Raw genomic sequence first — 22,749 nt, 5'->3', positions numbered from 1 at the left:
AAAACTGGTGTCCGTAAAAGTGATCTTGAAACTGTGGGATTATTGTAAAAATGCAGCTGGTTGGCTAGTGTCTTTCAGGGCAGGAAACTTGCCGTCCTTACCCAGTCCTGCTCAGCTGGGTAACCCCAGACTCACAGGGGGGAATGTATCCGGGATCCTGAGACAGAAAACCCAGTGGAAACTGCCAGCAAGACTATTTACTGGAACACCTGATGCGACCCTCAATTCGCCCGAGACAGAGAGTTGCAGTGAACAGTGGCTTTAATCAACCAGGACAGTGCCTGCCTGCGACTGCTCTGCAATGAGAGCCGCCTACAGGGCAGCTGCTCTTTATCCCTCCCCTCAAGGGGGCGGAGCCAGGGGCGGAGCCCACAAGGGCACCAACATGATACAATCAGTGTAGTACAGTACAATGGTCCATAGGTGGAGCCCACATGGGCAACAGCGTGATACAATGTAGTACAGTGGTGAATGGTTACCATAATACGTTCACCACAACACCCAGAGAGATACAGGTACATCCAGCTTCATTTACATCCTCCCCGCCATTTGTTGCAGTTTTACACAAAGTCTATTTTCCATTTAATGCAGGTTAGAGAAAGACCAGATTTCAGTATTTGATAAGCTCAGAATGTCCCCAAACATTTTACAGCCGGTGAAGTACTTACAAAATGTAGTTGCTGTTTCAATGTACAAACCGGGTAAGTGTTCCGGGGGCAGATAGACATTTTCAATACAGGAAAAGGTACAATAAGGGATAAGTCCATAAATGGGACAGATCGCAGACCAGGGCTTTAGGCCCCACCCACTGGCTCCTGGACGCCACTCCTCAATTTTCCAGCCCTAAAACATCCAATCGCCTGAAGCCATGGCCTCCTATCCACCTCTGTGGCAAAATGGTCCCCCCTCCAGCAAGCTCTTCAGTCCCAGCCGCATCTGGAGGAACGGATTGGCAGGCCCTGGTGATGGGTAGGGTTGGATTGGATTGGATTTGTTTATTGTCACGTGTACCGAGGTACAGTGAAAAGTATTTTTCTGCGAGCAGCTCAACAGATCATTACGTACATGGGAAGAAAAGGGAATCAAAGAAAATACATAATAGGGCAACACAAGGTACACAATGTAACTACATAAGCACCGGCATCGGGTGAAGCATACAGGGTGTAGTGTTAATGAAATCAGTCCATAAGAGGGTCATTTAGGAGTCTGGTAACAGTGGAGAAGAAGCTGTTTTTGAGTCTGTTCATGCATGTTCTCAGACTTCTGTATCTCCTGCCCGATGGAAGAAGTTGGAAGAGTGAGTAGGCCGGGTGGGAGGGATCTTTGATTATGCTGCCCGCTTTCCCCAGGCAGCGGGAGGTGTAGATGGAGTCAATGAATGGGAGGCAGGTTCGTGTGATGGACTGGGCGGTGTTCACGACTCTCTGAAGTTTCTTGCGGTCCTGGGCCGAGCAGTTGCCATACCAGGCTGTGATGCAGCCTGATAGGATGCTGTCTATGGTGCATCTGTAAAAGTTGGTAAGAGTTAATGTGGACATGCCGAATTTCCTTAGTTTCCTGAGGAAGTATAGGCGCTGTTGTGCTTTCTTGGTGGTAGCGTCGACGTGGGTGGACCAGGACAGATTTTTGGAGATGTGCACCCCAGGAATTTGAAACTGCTAACCATCTCCACCTCGGCCCCGTTGATGCTGACAGGGGTGTGTACAGTACTTTGCTTTCTGAAGTCAATGACCAGCTCTTTAGTTTTGCTGGCATTGAAGGAGAGATTGTTGTCGCTGCACCACTCCACTAGGTTCTCTATCTCCCTCCTGTATTCTGACTCGTCGTTATTCGAGATCCGGCCCACTATGGTCGTATCGTCAGCAAACTTGTAGATGGAATTGGAACCAAATTTTGCTACGCAGTCGTGTGTGTACAGGGAGTAGAGGGTGTGTGGGGGGGGTAGATGACAAGGGGCGAGCTGTTTCCAGTGCGAATGGCCCTTCTAACAGGATTGGGGGGGTCTCTCCAGGCACTCCAGTGTGCCCAATCGGGATGGACTCTTCCTGCTCAGCCCACAGGGAGGTCACCATGTTTTACTGGGCAAACTCCACCGGTGGCATAGTGCCCCCCCCCCCCCCCCCCCCAATCACTGGTAAAATACCAGCAGTGATAGGAAGCTGCCCCACAAGTTGACCACTTAAGAGCTTCAACTGGCTTAAGGGTGGACAAGCCACCCGCCACCTACCCCACCACTGGAGGAGAAGGGAGTGCGACAGGCAACATCACCCACTGCTCCCCTCCCCCCCCCCTTTCCCTGCACTCCCAGGGTTGTTGATGAAGTGTAAAAGAGTGTAAGGGAGGGTGGGCTGAAATTGAATTGTCTTCCGGCTGATGGGACACTAACATTTCAAATGGGCACAACACAGGTCCTGGCAATAACGGTAACGTCCACCCCTGAAAAAAGGGAATCATTCAGCAATAAGATGCCCTGCAGTGTTTAGAAGGCCTGGTGTCTTCACTGCAGGCAAGTTGCATTTTGGGGAACATCGTTCTTGTCAGATGTGTGAAAGTACTGGAGCGTTTTTGGGAGGGTTGTATTGATGCATTTGTTATAATTTGTTGTTGTATCCTTAACGGGATAGAAGAAGGTCATGTGACCCTGTGAAACTCAGGCTGCAACAGGCAGGGAGGGGGTCAGAGTTGTAAGTGCCTCTGAGTGTGCAGAATAACAGGGAGACGGGGCAAGTTCACACAATGTGCGTCCTTCCAGCGTTCTCCTGTATCCTGCCCCATCTGACTCCTCTGAAGGCAAATGTGTTGGTGATCTCTACTCTGGTGAGCTGGCAAATGAACCATCCTTCCCCCCGAGCCTGGCTGCTGCCCACTCATGCCCTTTAGGTATTCCATGCGTTGTTCCCAATTCCATGCTAGCCTCCAACATTGGTGCGGTGGCAATATCCCAGTTGGTGGCTGCGGAGGGTTTCTTTCCCCCTCCCTCTTCCTCCTTCGGCCGCTGTTGCTGAACAGGTCGCAGGTATCTGAAAGCAGGAACTGAGCAGGGGAAGGTTGATGTGAAGGGCAGGCAGGTGGGGTAGGCAGCAGGGGATCCACGGTCACGCCATCAACAGCTAATGCAGTGTGCCTGACAGAGGGGCAAGGGTGAGCTCAGAGTTGAACATTGTCCTTAGAAATGTCCCCATCGCCCTGCTGCCTCATGGCGCCGAGGTCCCAGGTTCGATCCCGGCTCTGGGTCGCTGTCCGTGTGGAGTTTGCACATTCTCCCCGTGTTTGCGTGGGTTTCGCCCTCACAACCCAAAGATGTGCAGGGTAGGTGGATTGAACACATTAAATTGCCCCTTAATTGGAAAAAATGAATTGGGTACTCTAAATTTAAAAAAAAATGTCCCCATCGCTGCAGAGAACCATCTCTCTTTGGGCTCAGGAATTGGAGGTGTGTCATCTTGCCCTGCGCAGCACTGTGTTTGGGTGCCACAGTAGAATAGCTGGAGGCATGTGAATGCAGTGAGATGTGGCTGTGGCAGTATTGATAGGTGTGCGAGGGTGAGCTGTCAGGATTACCAGCGAGTGGTTCTGGATGAGTGATGAGGGTGCATTGGGCAGTATGAGAGCTTGCTGGAGTGGTGAGTCACAGCTGTCACCCATATAAGCTAATCAGACATTGTGACAATGCAGCAAACTTCCTCGAGTCCAAACTCCAGTTGACCTCCCTCTGGCCTTCTGCGCCCACTTCTTCTGAGGGTGGTCCTTGAGGGGGCTCCTACGCCCGAGTGGGCAGCACAGTGACTGAGAAGAGTGAAAAAAGAAGGCGGTCAGTGCAGGATTGAGGGTGTTGTACCTAAATGCGCGCAGTATACGGAACAAGGTAAATTAGCTTGTTGTGCACATTGAAATTGACCAGTACGATGTTGTAGGCATCACAGAGACGTGGCTGCAAGGGGATCAGGGCTGGGATCTAAATATACAAGGATATGTGTCCTATCGAAAGGACAGGCAGATGGGCATTGGGGGCGGGGTTGCATTGTTAGTAAGGACTGAAGTTAAATTGATAGCAAGGAGCGGCATAGGATCAGAAGGCATAGAATCTCTGTGGGTAGAGTTGAGAAATCACAAAGGTAAAAAGACCCTGATGGGAGTTATGTACAGGCCCCCTAGCAGTGGTCAGGGTGTGGGGCAGAAAATAAATCAGAAGATAGAAAAGGCATGTAAAAAAAGCAATATTACAATAATCATGGGAGATTTCAATATGCAAGTGGACTGGGAAAATCAGGTTGGTAGTGAATCCCAAGAAAAGTAATTTGTGGAATGTCTAAGAGATGGGTTTTTTGAGCAGCTTGTGACAGAGCTGACTAGGGAACAGGCAATTCTGGATTTGGTGATGTGTAATGAGGCAGACTTGATTAGGGAACTTAAGGTGGAGGAACCCTTAGGAAGCAGTGACCACAATATGATAGAATTTACCCTGCAGTTTGAGAGGGAGAAGCTGCAATCAGATATAACGGTATTACAATTAAATAAGGGTAACTACAAAGACATGAGGGAGGAGCTGGACAGAGTTGATTGGAAAAGGAGCCTAGCAGGGAAGACAGTGGAACAGCAATGGCAGGAGTTTTGGGGGGTTATTGGGGAGGCACAACAGAAATTCATCCCAATGAGGAGGAAGCATGCTAAGGGGAGGACAAGGCATCCATGTCTGATGAGGGGTGTCAAGGACAGCACAAAAGCTAAAGAAAAAGCATACAAATTGGCGAGGATTAGTGGGAAGCCAGAGGATTGGGAAGCCTTTAAAAGTGAGCAGAAGACAACTGAAAAAGCAATAAGGGGGAGAAGATGAAGTATGAGTGCAAGCTAGCTAGTAATATAAAGAAAGATAGGAAGAGTTTTTTTCAATATATAAAAGGTAAGAGAGAGGCAAAAATAGACATTGGACCACTGGAAAATGTGGCTGGAGAAGTAATAACAGGAAACAAAGAAATCGCAGATGAACTGAATAGTTACTTTGCATCAGTCTTCACGGTGGAAGACACCAGTGGGATGCCAGAACTCCAGGAGAACCAGGGGGCAGGGGTGAGTGCAGTGACCATTACTAAGGAGAAGGTTCTGGGGAAACTGAAAGGTCTGAAGGTGGTTAAGTCGCCTGGACCGAATGGACTACACCCAAGGGTGCTAAAAGAGATAGCTGAGGAAATTGCAGAGGCATTGGTGATGATCTTTCAGGAATCACTGGAGCCAGGAAGGGTCCCAGAGGACTGGAAAGTGGCTAATGTAACACCCCTGTTTAAGAAGGGAGGGAGGCAGAAGACGGGAAATTATAGGCCGGTTAGCCTGACTTCGGTCATTGGTAAGATTTTAGAATCTGTCATTAAAGATGAGATCGCAAAGTACTTGGAAATGCATGGTAAAATAGGACTGAGTCAGCACGGCTTCGTCAAAGGGAGGTTGGGTCTGACAAATCTGTTAGAGTTCTTTGAGGAGATAACAAGGAAGTTAGACAAAGGAGAACCAGTGGAGGTAATTTATTTAGATTTCCAGAAGGCCTTTGACAAGGTGCCGCATCGGAGACTGTTAAATAAGTTAAAAGCCCATGGTGTTCAGGGTAAGATCCTGGCATGGATAGAGGATTGAGGCAGAGAGTGGGGATAAAGGATTTTTCAGGATTGCAGCCGGTGACTAGTGCTGTGCCTCAGGGGTCTGTGCTGGGACCACAACTTTTCACAATATACATTAATGATCTGGAAGAAGGAACTGAAGGCACTGTTGCTAAGTTTGCAGATGATACAAAGGTCTGTAGAGGGACAGGTAGTATTGAGGAAGCGAGAGGGCTGCAGAAGGACTTGGACAAGCTAGGAGAGTGGGCAATGAAGTGGCCAATGAAATACAATGTGGAAAAGTGTGAGGTCATGCACTTTGGAAGGAGGAATTTAGTCATAGACTATTTTCGAAATGGGGGAATGCTGAGGAAATCAGAAGCACAAAGGGACTTGGGAATCCTTGTTCACAATTCTCTTAAGGTTAATGTGCAGGTTCAGTCGGCAGTTAAGAAGGCAAATACAATGTTAGCATTTATGTCCAGAGGGCTAGAATAGAAGACGAGGGATGTACTTCTGAGGCTGTATAAGGCACTGGTCAGATCCCATTTGGGGTATTGTGAGCAGTTTTGGGCCCCGTATCTAAGGAAGGATGTGCTGGCCTTGGAAAGGATCCAGAGGAGGTTCACAAGAATGCTCCCTGGAATGAAAAACTTGTCATATGTGGAACGTTTGAGGACTCTGGGTCTGTACTTGTTGGCGTTTAGAAGGATGAGGGGGGATCTTATTGAAACTTACAGGATACTGCGAGGCCTGGATAGAGTGGACGTGGAGACGATGTTTCCACCTATAGGAAAAAATTAGAACCAGAGGACACCATCTCAGACTAAAGGGACGATCCTTTAAAACAGAGATGAAGAGTAATTCTTTCAGCCAGAGGGTGGTGAATCTGTGGAACTCTTTGCCGCAGAAGGCTGTGGAGGCCATATCACTGAGTGTGTTTAAGACAGAGATAGATAAGTTCTTGATTAATAAGGGGATCAAGGGTTATGGGGAGAAGGCAGGAGAATAGGAATGAGAAAATATCAGCCATGATTGAATGGCGGAGCAGTCTCGATTGGCCGAGTGGCTTAATTCTGCTCCTATGCCTTATGGTCTTGTGGTAGCACAGTGGTTAGCACTGTTGCTTCACAACACCAGGGTCCCAGGTTTGATTCCTGGCTTGAGTCACTATATGTGCAAAGTCTGCACGTTCTCCCCGTGTCTGCGTGGGTTTCCACCGGGTGCTCCGGTTTCCTCCCACAAGTCCCAAAAGACATGCTGTTAGGTAATTTGGACATTCTGAATTCTCCCTCAGTGTACCCGAACAGGCGCTGGAGTGTGGTGACTAGGGGATTTTCACAGTAACCTCATTGCAGTGTTAACTTATGACAATCCAGATTATTATTATTACCCCTGTGGAACATTGGCACTCTCCTCCGGCCCATCTACATCACTAATACCCCGCAGGGCCGCATCAGTCAGTCGGAATTCTTCGATCTGCCTTGGTGTCCAGGTTGCAAACAATTCCATCGCAGCAATATTTTCTTTCCTCCCCAGCTTCTCTTTAAGAAACAGTCTGCATTTAGGAAAAGGCAGGCTCACCGCACTAGGCTGTCCTGGCCTCCTGTTGCGTTCAGATCTCACAGGCAGCATTGCTGAGAGAGCAGCGTTGGAGGCACAGGGGACTTGCGCTGAAATCATTCAGGCGAGGAGAATAATCCAATGTTGCGTTGTCCACATGAATCGGTGCAAATGGGGCTAGCTGTGAATCGTGGGCCTTGCACCAAAATGCAAGGTGAATGAATTTCATGCCTGGTTTGTATATAGAATAAGAGATGGATTATATGCAAGGCAGAGGTATTAAGAGATGGTCTGTATATGGGGCACACAGTTGATCAGTGTGTGTTTATATACAGCATACACAGAGCAAGAGATGGCATCGACCTGGGGTACAGTACCCTCTCTCTCCACTTTCCAAGCTGGGTGATGGTTAAGCTCCACTCCCCACTCTGTCAGACTTGTGTGTCCTTGCTGATGATGAGGTCCATTTTAGACCCTTGGGGAGGCAGAGAGTTCTTTGAAAGTCATTAAAGCAGTGGATTTATTTGGCACAGGTCCTGGCAAATAACAGTTCAAAAAAAAAAAAATAACCAAAAGTGTAAACATTAGCTGAAGGTTTTGTGAAATGCATAACACCCGAGAGACCAAAGCAATTTCTCCACACAGCATTTGCTGAATATTTCGCTGATTACGGAATATTACTGGTTCACTGCAACAAGTCTGAAAATACAATTTCTAACAAAAACAGCTGAATTTGAGAACTGAAGCATTCATCAAACACCAGAACAATAATACAGCATGTTCTGTCTAACAATAGGGAATGAGGGTGAGGGAGGGAGGGCAGCCATGGCTAGACTGTTTGTTTGAGGTTTTGTTCTGGATTGCCTGGTCTCTTGTCCTGAAAGTTAACCCAGATGGTGGCCCCATGTGGAAGCCCAGGTAGGCTCAAGAGGCTGTCAGGCCTCACCCGTAGACTAACAGTCTGGGAGAGAACACATACGTTCACGGGTCAATGGATTAAAAAGAATCCGTATGGGAATTCTCTACCTGTAAAGCTTTGGGCTGTGTCACAGGGGCTTGGCAATCCTTTCATCTATAAACGGTCACTTCAACCATGGAGGGCATCATAGTTGAGCCAAATTTTAACCCCACCTGAAAAAGCAACTTCCAAACCCATGACCGCTGCCACCTAAATGGACAAGGGCAGCAGGTTTGGGACAGAAAGCAAGTGGACCCAAGATGGCCCACGTCATTGGACAAAATGGTTAGGAAATGGCCCCAGACAGTGGGCACAGTGCTCGATCACTGGTCTGGGCTCAATGGGCACAGTAGTTACTGAACCAGCGGATGGTTTAGATTGGGGGGGGGGGCAGTGAATCATCAGGTACAATCGACACGGTGGTCAGTAAATGGCAACAATGAACAACGAATAGTCTAGTTCATGGGAACAATCATCAGTGAATGACTCAAGCCAGTGGACACAGTGGTAAATGTGTGGCCAGATTCAATGGGTATGGTGGTCAGCGAGTGGATACAGCAGAGGCACAGCAGGCAGGCCAGCCAGTGTATAGGTCATTTGGGATCATTGGCCAGTGGCTGGGGCCAAACCCAAGATAGATATACGTTGGTGAACCATCTCAGATCAGTGAACAAGTCAGTCAGCATTAATGGTCCAAGTTCAGAATGCAGACGAGTGAGTGGATTGAGCTAGACGGTAATATAGGGTGGTTTATCAGGTTAATTACCCTCCAATAGATGTTACAACGCAGTACAACCATGTGAGACAATGCATTCCAGATCCTTGCATCAATCAGACTAACCTCAGTGGGGATGGAGAAATGGCACTGTTGGAATGATTGTTTCTTCAATAATAGAAACATAGAAAATAGAAGCAGGAGGAGGCCATTCAGCCCTTCGCGCCTACTCCGCCATTCATTATGATCATGGCTGATCAAGTTCAATACCCTGATCCCCCCCACCCCCCACCCCCGGTATCCCTTGATCCCTTTGATCCCAAGAGCTATATCAAATTCCTTCTTGAAATTGGCCTCAACTACTTTCTGTGGGAGTGAATTCCACAGATTCACCACTCTCTGGGTGAAGAAATTTCTCCTCGCCTCAGTCCTAAAAGGTTTACCCCCTTATCCTCAAACTATGACCCCTAGTTCTGGACTCCCCCACCATCGGGAACATTTTTCTGAATCTATCCTGTCTAATCCTGTTAGAATTGTGTAAGCTTCTATGAGATCCCCTCTCACTCTTCAAAACACCAATGAATGTAATCCTAACCGACTTAGTCTCTCCTCATATGACAGTCCCGCCATCCCAGAAATCAGCCTGGTAAACCTTCCCTGAACTCCCTCCATAGCAAGAACATCCTTCCTCAGATAAGGCCACCAAAACTGCCCACAATATTCCAGGTGTGACCTCACCAATGCCCTATACAGTTGCAGTAAAACATCTCTATTCCTATACTTAAATCCTCTCGCAATGAATGCCAACATACCATTTGCCTTCTTCAGTGCCTGCTGTACCTGCGTGCTTACTTTCAGCGACTGATGCACAAGGGCACCAAGGTCTTGCTGAGTATCCACCTCTCTCAATTTACACCCATTCAAATAATAATCTGCTTTCCTTTTTTTGCAACCGAAGCGGATAACCTCACATTTGTCCACATTATACTACATCTGCCATGCATATACCCACTCACTCAGCCTGTCCAAATCCCGCTGAAGCTTCTCTGCATCCTCCTCACAGCTCACCCTCCCACCCAACTTTGCAATTTGGAGATAATACATTTAGTTCCCTCGTCCAAATCATTAATATATAATCTGATTAGTTGGGTTCATGAGAGGAGTAGGCCATCTGGCCCCTCGAGCCTGCTCCGCCATTCAATGAGATCATGGCTGATCTTTTGTGGACTCAGCTCCACTTTCCCGCCCGAACGCCATAACCCTTTTTTCCTTTATTCTTCAAAAAACTATCTATCTTTACCTTGAAAACATTTAATGAAGGAGCCTCGACTGCTTCACTGGGCAGGGATCTCGAACCCAAAACCTTGTGAGTCAGAGTCAAGAGTGCTACCAACTGAGCCATGGTCGACACCATGGATTTTAAAAAGAATTTAAATTCTGAATTTAAAAAAGGAATTAAAAAAAAAATTTCACCATTGTGGCCATCCAGTTAAATAGTAGCCAGGCGTTGAAAGGTCAAGAGAGGAGTCACTTTGATTGGTTTCTTCTCCACCATAGCTCAGTGCTACCGCTCTTGTCTTTGGGTTGTGGATTCATGTCCCAAAGGATTTGAGCACAACATCCAGGCTGACAATCCTAACAAAGTACTGAAGGAGTGCTAGATTGTTGGAGGCACCATCTTTCAAATGAGATGCTCCATCTACCCTCTCAGGTGGAAGTAAAAGTTTCCATGGTGCTCTTTCAAAGTAGAGAAGTACTTCCTGGCCACTTGGGCCAATATTTATCACTCATGACTAAAATGAACAGATTATGTAGTCGTTATTATATTGTGAGGTATATTCACTACCTCATTATATTGAGATCTTGCTGTTCTCAAATTAGCTGCCACACTTCCTACATTACAACAATGAAGTCAGTTCAATGGTATTTAATTATCTGTCAAGCACTTTGGGTCTTCCTGAAGTCTTGAATGGGCGCTACAGAAATAAGAGTTATTTCGTGCTCTTGGGGCCATGTTGCTGATATGACCAGTCTAGTTTAGCGTCTGGGAGATGATCCTCCTAGACTTTGATAATGCGTGAACCTGGATTTTTGTTGGCACCATTGATGGTCAGCAAGAGACACTAAACTTTGTCTTGTTGGCCATGGTCTTAACTTGGCATATGTGTGGCGTGAATGCTACCTGCCACTCGTCAGCTCACATCTAGTAATTTTCTAAATTCTGCTCAATGTGCCAACAGAGATTATCATAGATTATCATAGAATTTACAGTGCAGAAGGAGGCCATTCGGCCCATCGAGTCTGCACCGGCTCTTGGAAATAGCACCCTACCCAAAATAAATACCTCCACCCTATCCCCATAACCCAGTAACCCCACCCAACACTAAGCGCAATTTTGGACACTAAGGGCAATTTATCATGGCCAATCCACCTAACCTGCACATGTTTGGATTGTGGGAGGAAACCGGAGAACCCGGAGGAAACCCATGCACGCACGGGGAGAATGTGCAGACTCCGCACAGACAGTGATCCAAGTCAGAATCGAACCTGGGACTCTGGAGCTGTGAAGCAATTGTGCTATCCACAATGCTACCGTGCTGCCCTATGGGGGCACAGTGGTAATGTAACTAGACCGGTAATCTAGAGGCTCAGGCTGATGCTCTGGAAACATGGGTTCAAATCCCACCATGGTAGCTACAAACAAGCCTCTGCAATGGTGCATGAAATTATCATTGATTGCTGCAGAAATCCATCTCGTTCACTGATATCCTTGAGGAAAGAAATATCGGACACCCTTACCTGATCTGGCCTAGATGTGACTCCCGATTCACAGCAATTATTTACTGCCCTCTGAAATAGCCACTCAGTTCTGAAGGGAAATTAGGTGCAAGAAACACTGGTCAAATCCACCGGAAGAGTTTAAGAAATGGGGAGCTTCACTATTGGAGGGGTTGGGAGTAGGGCCGAATATCAGAAAATTATCAAAATACACCCCTCACTCCGGACCCTATGATGGAAATACATTTGGGGCAGTTTAATTCAGCTCCTTACCTTCTTGACTAATCACATTTCAGACACCAGAGCACCAAGGGGAATGTCCACTTTATGCTGCAAAAGTGGATTAAATGAGGATTTATTTATTCAGTATTTACATAATTTATTCAGCTCTCAAACTGGGTTAACATTTCCTACCTTCCCGGGCGGTTTGAGTAGGGCCCACCTGACTCCTCTCATTCATCACTGACATGTGAAATCATAGATTACAAGTCATTTACAAGCACAAGTTTAAAATATAAGTAATTTTCGATTTGAAATAAACCAGGGAACTATTTTCTTTCTGGATTTATTTTCAGGAACCGTGCCAGTAAACCATATTTCTGCTGAGGGACACAAGAGAGGCCATTTTAACCCAACATTGCTTTCAGGAAATGAAGTGCTATAACTGGTTTTACACTTCCCCAGATTGCCCCCTCCACTGAATTCCCCTTCCCCCCCCCCCCCCCAATCGCTGGATTTTCCTCCCAGTCAGTTCAGTTCCCCGAAAGTTTCAGGATCACAGAGATCACTTCCCCAAGTGTACTTCCTTGCCGGGTCTCGCCCAATGGAACTCTTTTCTCTTGGAGAAGGCAGAGTGAGGAGCGATCTAACAGGGGTCTTCAAAATTATGAAAGGGTTGTGACAAGAGTAAACACCGCGAGAGTGTATTTCCTCCGTTTGGAGGGACGAGCTCATATCGCGACCTCTGACATTAAGACGGTCAAGAATAAACCCAGTGGGGAACTCAGGAGGAACAAATCTTTTACCCAGAGGATAGTTAGAATGTGGAACTCACTACCACGGGGAGAGATTGAGGAGAATAGTGTATTCAAAGGGAACTGGAAAAACATACAATGGAGAAGGGAATAGGGCGGCACGGTCGCACAGTGATTAGCACTGCCGCTTCACAGTGCCAGGGTCCCAGGTTCGATTCCCGGCTTGGGTCACTGTCTGTGTGGAGTTTGCACGGATTTCCTCCATTTTCCTCCCACAAGTCCCGAAAGACGCTCTTGTTAGGTGAATTGGACATTCTGAATTCTCCCTCTGTGTACCCGAACAGGCGCCGGAATGTGGCAACGGGGGGATTTTCACAGAACTTCATTGCAGTGTTAATGTAAGTCTACTTGGGACACTAATGAAGATTATTATTATTATTAAGGAATGGAAGGTTATATTGAAAGTTGGATGAGGAGGGATTGGAGGTTCAGCAAATGTCAACATGGATTGTTTGGACCTAATGGCCTGTTTGTGTTGTATTCTCCAGGTAAGTTTATGTACGATGGTGTGCTTGTGGGAATGTCAATGGAGATGAACATGAGGACAAGCATACAAGGTGTATCCAAACCAATATCTGCCCCATGAGTAAGAAATTCAAGATTAGAAAACAGGAGTTTGATGAAAAGCTTGGCATGTTGTAAGATGTTGCCCTCCTTCGTATGGTTGGGTTGGAAGTGGGGAGAGGTGGGGGGAAACTGAATGGTGCTCTGTACGTCCATGGTGCTTGTTAAACGGTTTTAACTTCCTCGCATTGACTCCTCACTGACACGAAGTGACCGCTGGAAATCCGAGTTCTGAATTTTCCACAGTGCGTAAATTTGTAAAATAAATACACCGCGGTGCAGATTCTGTCAAAGGTTCGGCCAAGACAAATCTGGTGAGGAGAGGTTTGCTGAAGGCCTTGTGGAGAGTTGGAGGTAGCTCCTTGCTTTGGCCCGAGCCCCGCCGACAATTATTTCAACGTGAGAGACGCTGATCTTGCAACAAGTCAGAGCGGAGCAGGCAGTGGAATTGGCGTGGAGGTCAGCGGGGGAGGTGAACCGTGCAAGACAGAGATGCTCAAGCCCACTTCTCATTCTCTTTCTCAGCCCTTTCCCTACCCAAATCTGCAGATTGCATTGACTCCAGTAACCCCCCACCCTCTTCAATTCGCATAGAGCCAAACAATTGGCCAGCTGCTTATAAACTTAATCTACTATTGGCAAGCGGGTAATTGGAAGTGAACCTTTATATATTTGTACAGAGGTCTGACAGAATATTTCCACCCGCCGCAGCAAGGGCTAGCCTAATCAGCCTCGTTGTCCTGTTTCTTTCAGGCTGACAAGTTTACAAGTCACGGTACTGACGAAAACCTGAAGTCTTGTCACCCTTCCAGATAAATCTGAAGTGCGATTTTGGGCAGGAAATGGGCGTGGAATCAATGTCAACCCAGCGAGCTGTCAGACTGAAGGTTTTAATTTGTTATGAAGCCTGGGCAAGTGCACCAGTGAAATTTACAGGACTGTCACCGCGAGAGATCTATGCAAAACAAACAGTGTAATCACCGTCACCCGAGACAATTATACATGATCTTTTGTTTCTTACAAACTGCTCGCAGGGATGTGTAGACAAGTTGCAGTTAAAGGCTCACACACCCACTCGCCTCATTGCCCAGCAGCAACAGGACCAAGCCATTTGGCCCCTTGAACCTGTTCCACCGTTTAGTTAAATCATAGAGTGCACAGCACAGGAACAGACCTTCATGCTGCTTTTGCAGACTCCACCCATCCTATTTCATTTAACCCTGAAACTATATCCTTCAATTACTATCGCTTTCGTGAACCTAGCTAGCTTCCCTTATAATTGCATCTACGCTAGTCGCCTCAACTACTCGGTGTAGTAGCGAGTTCCACTTTCTAACCACACCCTGGGTAAAGAAATCTTTGGATTTATTAGTCACCACCATATATTGGCAGCACGGTAGTGTAGTGGTTTAGCACTGTTGCTTCACAGCGCCAGGGATCCGGGTTCGATTCCTGATTGGGTCACTGTCTGCACGGGTTTGCGTGGGTTTCCTCCGGGTGTTCTGGTTTCCTCCCACAAGTCCCAAAAGAAGTGCTGTTCGGTGAATTGGACATTCTGAATTCTCCCTCAGTGTACCCGAACAGGCGCCGGAATGTGGCGACTACGGGATTTTCACAGCAATTTCATTGCAGTGTTAATGTAAGCCTCCTTGTGACAGTAATAGAGATTATTATTCTGGTCCCTGGGTTTGGTCTCCTAGACACATGGAAACATCTTCATGATTGATCAGCATCTTAACTCCATTTATCCACCTTTGTTGCTTGATATACTTACATAACAAGCATCTATGGAGTATCTACTTAAGACATTTAAAACAATAAAAGTAATTGATAGGGTATATAGAGAGAAGCTATTTTCTCTGGTGGACAAGTTCAGAACCATCTTAAAATTAGAGCCAGGCCATTAGGAATGAAATCAAGAAGCATTTTAATCACACAAGAGCGAGCAGAAATCTAGAAATCTTTCTCCAGACAGGAAATGGATCTTTGGGGGGGGGGGGGCAGTGTCAATTTAAATTTCCAAGACTGGGATCAACAGGTTTTTGTTGGATAAGAACATCCAGAGATATGGTTCAAAGAGGTTGAGGTACATATAGATTTTCCATAAATAGTTGCAGGTTCTGAATAGGAATTCCTGTTCTTATGTTTCTCATACTGTCCTGAGTGCAGATTCTGAACCTTGTTTCGGTCTAGTTTTACATTGAATGCACTTTAAAAAATATACTGTGCAATACCACGTTGAGCCACAGGGTGCCAGTAGACTCCTTTGATTCCTGTTTCGCTTCCTAGCCCCACACGTACAGAAAGACCACAAAACTCACCAAAAAAAGTACAGATCAGAAGGCTATTCTGCCCATCTAGCTTCTCCTTCTATAAAAACTACGAATACCTCCACACCACAGTAAGCATCCACTCGCTTCACCACCAGTGCACCATGGTTGCGCAAGAAATAGGTGTCGACCCAATGACCTCTTTGCCTGTTACGCCATTCAATAAAATCACGGTTGATTTTCTATCCCAACTCCACTATCCTGATCTATCCTTGTATCCCTTCCAAAGCACGGGGCAACACAAGTTGCTTCTCAGCTCCAGGGTTCCAGGTTCGATTCCCGGCTCGGGTCACTGTCTGCACGTTCTCCCTGTATCTGCGTGTTTCCTCGGAGTGCTCCCACAGTCCAAAGATGCTCAGGTTAGGTGGATTTGCTATGCTAAATTGCCCTTAGTGTCCAAAAAGGTTGGGTGGGGTTATTGGGATAGGTTGGAAGTGTGGGCTTGAATGGGGTGCCCTTTCAAAGGGCCAGTGCAGACCCGATGGGCCGAATGGCCTCCTACTGCACTGTAAATTCTGATTGTATGAAAGCCCTCTGGGTACAGAATTCCCAAGGATATCATAATGTGTACCAACAACAAGTCTCATTGCAGCCACTTGCCAAGGATTCTTCGACAGCACCTTCTAAACAATTGAACTCCACCTCTTGGAATTCTGAAACACCTTTCACTGGTGGCGATTAGGGTATTTTCACAGTAACTTTATTGCAGTGTTAATATAAGCCTACTTGATTTATTGTCACATGTACAGAAGTACAGTGAAAAGTATTTTCTGCGGCCAAGTACACAGTACGTACATAGTAGACAAAAAGAATAATCAACAGTGAACATTGACAAAATGGCACATCGACAACCAGTGATTGGTTACAGTGCGGAACAAGGGGCCAAACAAAACAAATACATGAGCAAGAGCAGCATAGGGCGTCGTGAATAGTATTCTTTAAAAAAAATATATTTATTAAAGTTTTTTAACACAATTTTTCTCCCTTACAAACAATAACCCCCCCCCCGGTAACAAACAAAAACGAGAAATCGCGCAGAGCAAGATATATACATGGCAAAATGATATATTTACACAGCTTTGTACACTGGCCCTCACCCGTACGTGCCAGTTTCCCCAACCCTTCATGTTATCTCTTGCTCATCCACCCTCCCAGGTAGTCCCCCCTTTCCCCCCCCTCCCAGGACGTCCCCTCAACCCCCCCCCCCCCCCAAGGTTGCTGCTGCTGACCGACCTTCCTCTAACGCTCCGCGAGATAGTCTAGGAACGGTTGCCACCGCCTGTAGAACCCCTGCGCAGACCCTCTCAAGGCGAACTTAATCCTTTCCAACTTTATGAACCCAGCCATATCATTTATCCAGGCCTCCAGGCTGGGGGGCTTCGCCTCCTTCCACATTAGCAAGATCCTTCGCCGGGCTACTAGGGACGCAAAGGCCAGAAGGCGGGCCTCTTTTGCACTCCCGGTTCTTCCACTACTCCAAATATTGCTAGCCCCCAGCTTGGCTTGACCCGGACTTTCACCACCTGAGATATTGCTCCCGCCACTCCTCTCCAGAACCCCTGCAGTGCCGCGCATGACCAAAACATATGGACATTGTTCGCCGGGCTCCCTGAGCACCTTCCACATCTGTCCTCTACCCCAAAGAACCTACTCAACCTCGCCCCTGTCAAGTGCGCTCTGTGGACCACCTTAAATTGTATCAGGCTGAGCCTGGCACACGAGGAGGAGGAATTAACCCTACCTAGGGCATCAGCCCACAGACCTTCCTCGATCTCCTCCCCCAGCTCCTCCTCCCATTTACCCTTCTACTCTTCTACCAGCGCTTCCCCCTCTTCTTTCAACTCCTGGTGTATTTCCGACACCTTGCCCTCCCCAACCCATACACCCGAGATCACCCTATCTTGAACTTCTTGTGCCGGGAGCAACGGGAATTCCCTCACCTGTCGCCTCACAAAAGCCCTCACCTGCATATATCTAAAGGCATTTCCCGGGGGTAACTCGAACTTCTCCTCCAGTGCCCCTAGGCTCGCAAACATCCCGTCGATGAACAGGTCCCCCATTCTACCAATCCTCGCCCGATGCCAGCTTTGGAACCCCCCGTCCATCTTCCCCGGGACAAACCGGTGGTTACCCCTGATCGGGGACCACACCGATGCTCCCATTGCACCCCGGTGCCGTCTCCACTGGCCCCAGATCCTGCCACCACCGGGCTCGTGGTATACTTTGTGGGAGAGAGCGGCAGCGGTGCCGTCACCAACGCCCCCAGGCTCGTTCCTTTACAGGAAGCCATTTCCACCCTCTTCCATGCCGCCCCCTCTCCCTCCATAACCCACTTGCGGATCATCGCCACATTTGCTGCCCAGTAGTAGCTCCCCAGGTTTGGCAGCGCCAACCCTCCTCGGTCCCTACTGCGTTCCAGGAACCCTCTCCTTACTCTCGGGGCCTTATTCGCCCACACAAACCCCACAATACGCCTGCCTACTCTCTTAAAAAAGGCCTTAATGATCACGATGGGAAGGCACTGAAACACAAACAGAAACCGCGGAAGGACCACTATTTTGACCGACTGCACTCTACCCGCCAGCAAGAGCAGTAACATGTCCCATCTTTTGAAATCCTCCTCCATTTGCTCCACCAACCTTGTCAGATTCAGTTTATGTAGGGTCCCCCAACTCCTGGCTATCTGGATCCCCAGATACCGAAAGCTCCCCTCCGCCCTCCTCAGCAGTAGGTCCCCTATCCCTCTTTCTTGGTCCCCCGCCTGTAATACAAAGAGCTCACTCTTCCCTACATTGAGCTTATAGCCCGAAAACTCCCCAAACTCCCTTAGAGTCTGCATGACCTCCACCATCCCCTCCATTGGATCCGCCACGTACAGCAACAGGTCATCCGCATATCATAGAATTTACAGTGCAGAAGGAGGCCATTTGGCCCATCGAGTCTGCACCGGCTCTTGGAAAGAGCACCGTACCCAAGGTCAACACCTCCACCCTATCCCCATAACCACCCAACACTAAGGGCAATTTTGGACACTAAGGGCAATTTATCATGGCCAATCCACCTAACCTGCACATCTTTGGACAATGGTAGGAAACCGGAGCACCCGGAGGAAACCCACGCACACACGGGGAGGATGTGCAGACTCCGCACAGACAGTGACCCAAGCCGGAATCGAACCTGGGACCCTGGAGCTGTGAAGCAATTGTGCTATCCACAATGCTACCGTGCTGCCCATATAGCGACACCCGATGCTCTTCTCCCCCTTGGACCACCCCCCTCCATTTATTAGACTCCCTCAATGACATGGCCAATGGTTCAATCGCCAATGCGAACAACAGGGGGGACAGGGGGCACCCCTGCCTCGTCCCTCGGTACAGTCGAAAGTACTCCGACCTCCGCCGGTTCGTCACTACACTCGCCATCGGGGCTCTGTAAAGGAACTTAACCCAATTGATAAACCCTACCCAGAACCCAAACCTACGCAGCACCTCCCAGAGGTACTCCCACTCTACTCGGTCAAAGGCCTTATCCGCGTCCATAGCTGCCACTATCTCCTCCTCTCCCTCCTCCGATGGCATCATTATCACGTTTAAGAGCCGCCACACATTGGTGTTTAGTTGCCTGCCCTTTACAAATCCCGTCTGGTCCTCGTGGATTACCCCCGGGACACAGTCCTCGATCCTCATGGCCAGCACTTTTGCCAGCAACTTTGCATCCACATTGAGGAGCGAGATCGGCCTGTACGATCCACATTGCAGTGGGTCCTTGTCCCGCTTTAGGATCAAAGAAATTGTCGCTTCCGACATTGTCGGGGGGCAGGGTCCCCTCCTCTCTTGCCTCATTAAAGGTCCTCACCAGTAGCGGGGCCAACAGGTCTGCGTACTTCCTGTAGAACTCCACCGGGAATCCGTCCGGCCCGGGGCCTTCCCCGCCTGCATGCTCCCCAAACCCTTGCTCAGCTCCTCCAACCCAATTGGTGCCCCCAAACCAGCCACCTCTTGCTCCTCCACCCTCGGGAATCTCAGCTGATCTAGGAATCGTCTCATCCCCTCTTCCCCCGCTGGGGGCTGGGATCTGTACAGCTCTTCATAAAAGGCCTTGAATACCTCGTTTATTTTCGTCGCACTCCGAACCGTGGCTCCCCTTCCATCTTTGACTCCCCCTATTTCCCTCGCTGCCATCCTCTTACGGAGCTGGTGTGCCAGCATCCGACTAGCCTTTTCCCCAGACTCGTAGGTCGCCCCCTGCGCTTTACTCCACTGTGCCTCCGCCTTCCCTGTGGTCAACAGGTCAAACTCCGTCTGGAGCCGTCGTCTTTCCCCAAGTAATCTTTCCTCCGGGGCCTCTGCGCATCTCCTGTCCACTCTCAAAATCTCCCCCACTAACCTCTCCCTTTCCATACCCTCTGTCTTCTCCCTATGAGCCCTAATGGAAATTAGCTCTCCCCTGATCACCGCCTCCCATACCACCCCCACCCGCACCTCCCCATTGTCGTTGGCCTCCAAGTACCTTTCGATACACCCCCTCACCTTCCCACACACCACCTCGTCCGCCAGCAGTCCCACATCCAGCCGCCACAACGGGCGTTGGTCCCTCTCCTCTCCCAGCTCCAGTTCCACCCAGTGCGGGGCATGGTCCGAAACGGCTATAGTCGAATACTCCGTCCCCTCCACCCTCGGGATGAGCGCCCTACCCAGAACAAAGAAATCTATCCGGGAGTAGGCTTTGTGTACATGGGAGAAGAAAGAAAATTCCCTGGCCTGCGGCCTTGCAAACTGCCATGGGTCCACTCCCCCCATCTGATCCATAAACCCCCTAAGCACCTTGGCCGCCGCCGGCCTCTTTCCAGTCCTTGATTTGGAGCGGTCCAGTGCTGGATCCAACACTGTATTGAAGTCCCCTCCCATTATCAGGCCTCCTACCTCCAGGTCCGGAATGCGCCCCAACATGCGCTTCATGAATCCTGCATCATCGCAGTTCGGGGCATATATGTTTACCAACACCACCCACGTCCCTTGCAGCCTACCGCTCACCATTACATATCGCCCTCCATTGTCCGCTACAATAGTCTTGGCCTCAAATGACACCCGCTTTCCCACCAATATTGCCACCCCTCTATTCTTCGCGTCCAGTCCCGAGTGGAATACCTGTCCTACCCATCCCTTTCTTAGCCTGACCTGGTCCGCCACCTTCAGGTGTGTCTCTTGGAGCATGGCCACGTCTGCCTTCAGTCCCTTTAAGTGCGCAAACACTCGAGCCCTCTTCACCGGCCCATTCAGGCCCCTCACATTCCACGTTATCAGCCAGATTGGAGGGCCTCTCACACCCCCCCCCCACCGACTAGCCATCTCCTTTTCTGGGCCAGTCCCGTGTCCACGCCTCTCTCACCCTCCAGTCCCCCAGAGGGGGGACCCCCGTCCCGACCACCTCTTCTGTGTCCCATTCCCTTTCGGCCAGTGCAGCAGCAACCCTTCCCGCCCCCCCCCCCCCCCCCGCTAGACCCCTGTCTAGCTTTTTTGCTCCCCCCATGTCACTCCCGTAAGTCAGCTGACGCCTGCTGACACCCCGGCTTCCCCCGCCGTCCCATTGACCTCCCCGTGTGGGAGTTTCCCAATCCATACGCATTCCTTCGTTCCCCTTCCCACCTTTCCAAAGCCCGCTCCGCCCCCTCTGGCGCAGCTCCTGTCGCGGCCTTGTCTCTCTCCCCCAGCCCATGTAACATTTCCTGCGCGTGATTGACCCCCCTATATACAACAACCATCACACATCAAACCCCAAAACATCCCCCCCACCCTCACAAACCCTCAGTTAGAGTCCAACTTTACGGCTTGTACAAAGGTCCACGCCTCTTCAGGCGTTTCAAAGTAATAGTGTTGGCCCTTGTATGTGACCCACAGTCGCGCTGGCTGCAGCATTCCGAATTTCACTTCTTTCCGGTACAACGCCGCTTTGGCCCGGTTGAAACCCGCTCTCCGCTTTGCAACCTCCGTGCTCCAGTCCGGGTATATTCGGATCTCTGCATTGTCCCACTTACTGCTCCACTCCTTCTTGGCCCATCTCAGGACCCACTCTCTGTCCGTGAACCGGTGGAACCTCACCACCATCGCCCTTGGCGGATCATTTGCATGGGGCTTCTTCGCCAGCACCCGATGTGCCCCGTTCAACTCCAGCGGCCTCGAAGGGGCCTTCGTGCCCATCATCACCTCGAGCATCGTGCTCGCATATGCCCCGGTATCAGCCCCCTCCACTCCCTCAGGGAGACCCAGGATTCGCAGATTCTTTCTCCTCGACCTGTTCTCCAGGTCTTTGAGTCTTCCCACCCACCTCTTGTGCAGCGCCTCGTTCTGCTCCACTCTCACCGCCAGGCCCACGAGCTCGTCCTCGTTCTGACTGACTCTTTTCTGTACCTCCTGGATCTTAGCTTTGTGGGCCTTCTGGGTGATCCCGAGTCCTTCAATTGCCGAAAGCATAGGCGCCAACATCTCCTTGCGCATCTCCTCGCGCTGCTCCTCGAAGCAGCGCTTGATGAACTCCTGCAGCTCCCCTTTGTCCCTGGCCGCCGCCATTTTGTTTTCTTTCCCTCGCTTCTCCCGTTGCTCCAGTGCCGCTCCTTTGGCCGTTACACATCTGGTCCGTTTCATAGAAGTTGGAGGGGGACCTCTCTCTTCCCTTCTCCACGGGCTGCGTCCAAAAAAAAAAAAAAAAGTTCCGTTGGGGCTGGTAGCCAAAAGACATAACATTCCTGGGGGACACTGTCAGGGGAATGCTGCAGTCTTCTTCCCACACCGGGAAATGTCAAACAAATGCCATGGGGGCCCTGTAAAAGAGACCAAAAGTCCGTTCCAAGCGGGAGCTACCGAATATGCGCCCTAGCTCTGCATAGCCGCACACGGAAGCATGAATAGTATTCTTAACAGGGAACAGATCAGTCCGAGGGAGAGTCGTTGAGGAGTCTAGTAGCTGTGGGGAATCTGTTCCATGTCTGGATGTGCGGGTCTTAAGACCTCTGTACCTTCTGCCTGATGGAAGGGTCTGGAAGAAGGCAATGCCTGGGTGGGAGGAGTCTCTGATAATGCTGTCTGCCTTCCTGAGGCAGTGGACGGTGTAGACAGAATCGTGCGACACTAATAAAGATTATTATTACTTTGGGATATCGCAAAATGGTTTACAACCAGTGAAGGTTTAGGCAGGGTGTTCTCGAGCTCGGGGCCTAGACATT

This window comes from Scyliorhinus torazame, chromosome 2 (assembly GCF_047496885.1).
Source record: "Scyliorhinus torazame isolate Kashiwa2021f chromosome 2, sScyTor2.1, whole genome shotgun sequence".
Lineage (NCBI taxonomy): Eukaryota > Metazoa > Chordata > Chondrichthyes > Carcharhiniformes > Scyliorhinidae > Scyliorhinus > Scyliorhinus torazame.
Note: the sequence above shows the minus strand (reverse complement) of the source record.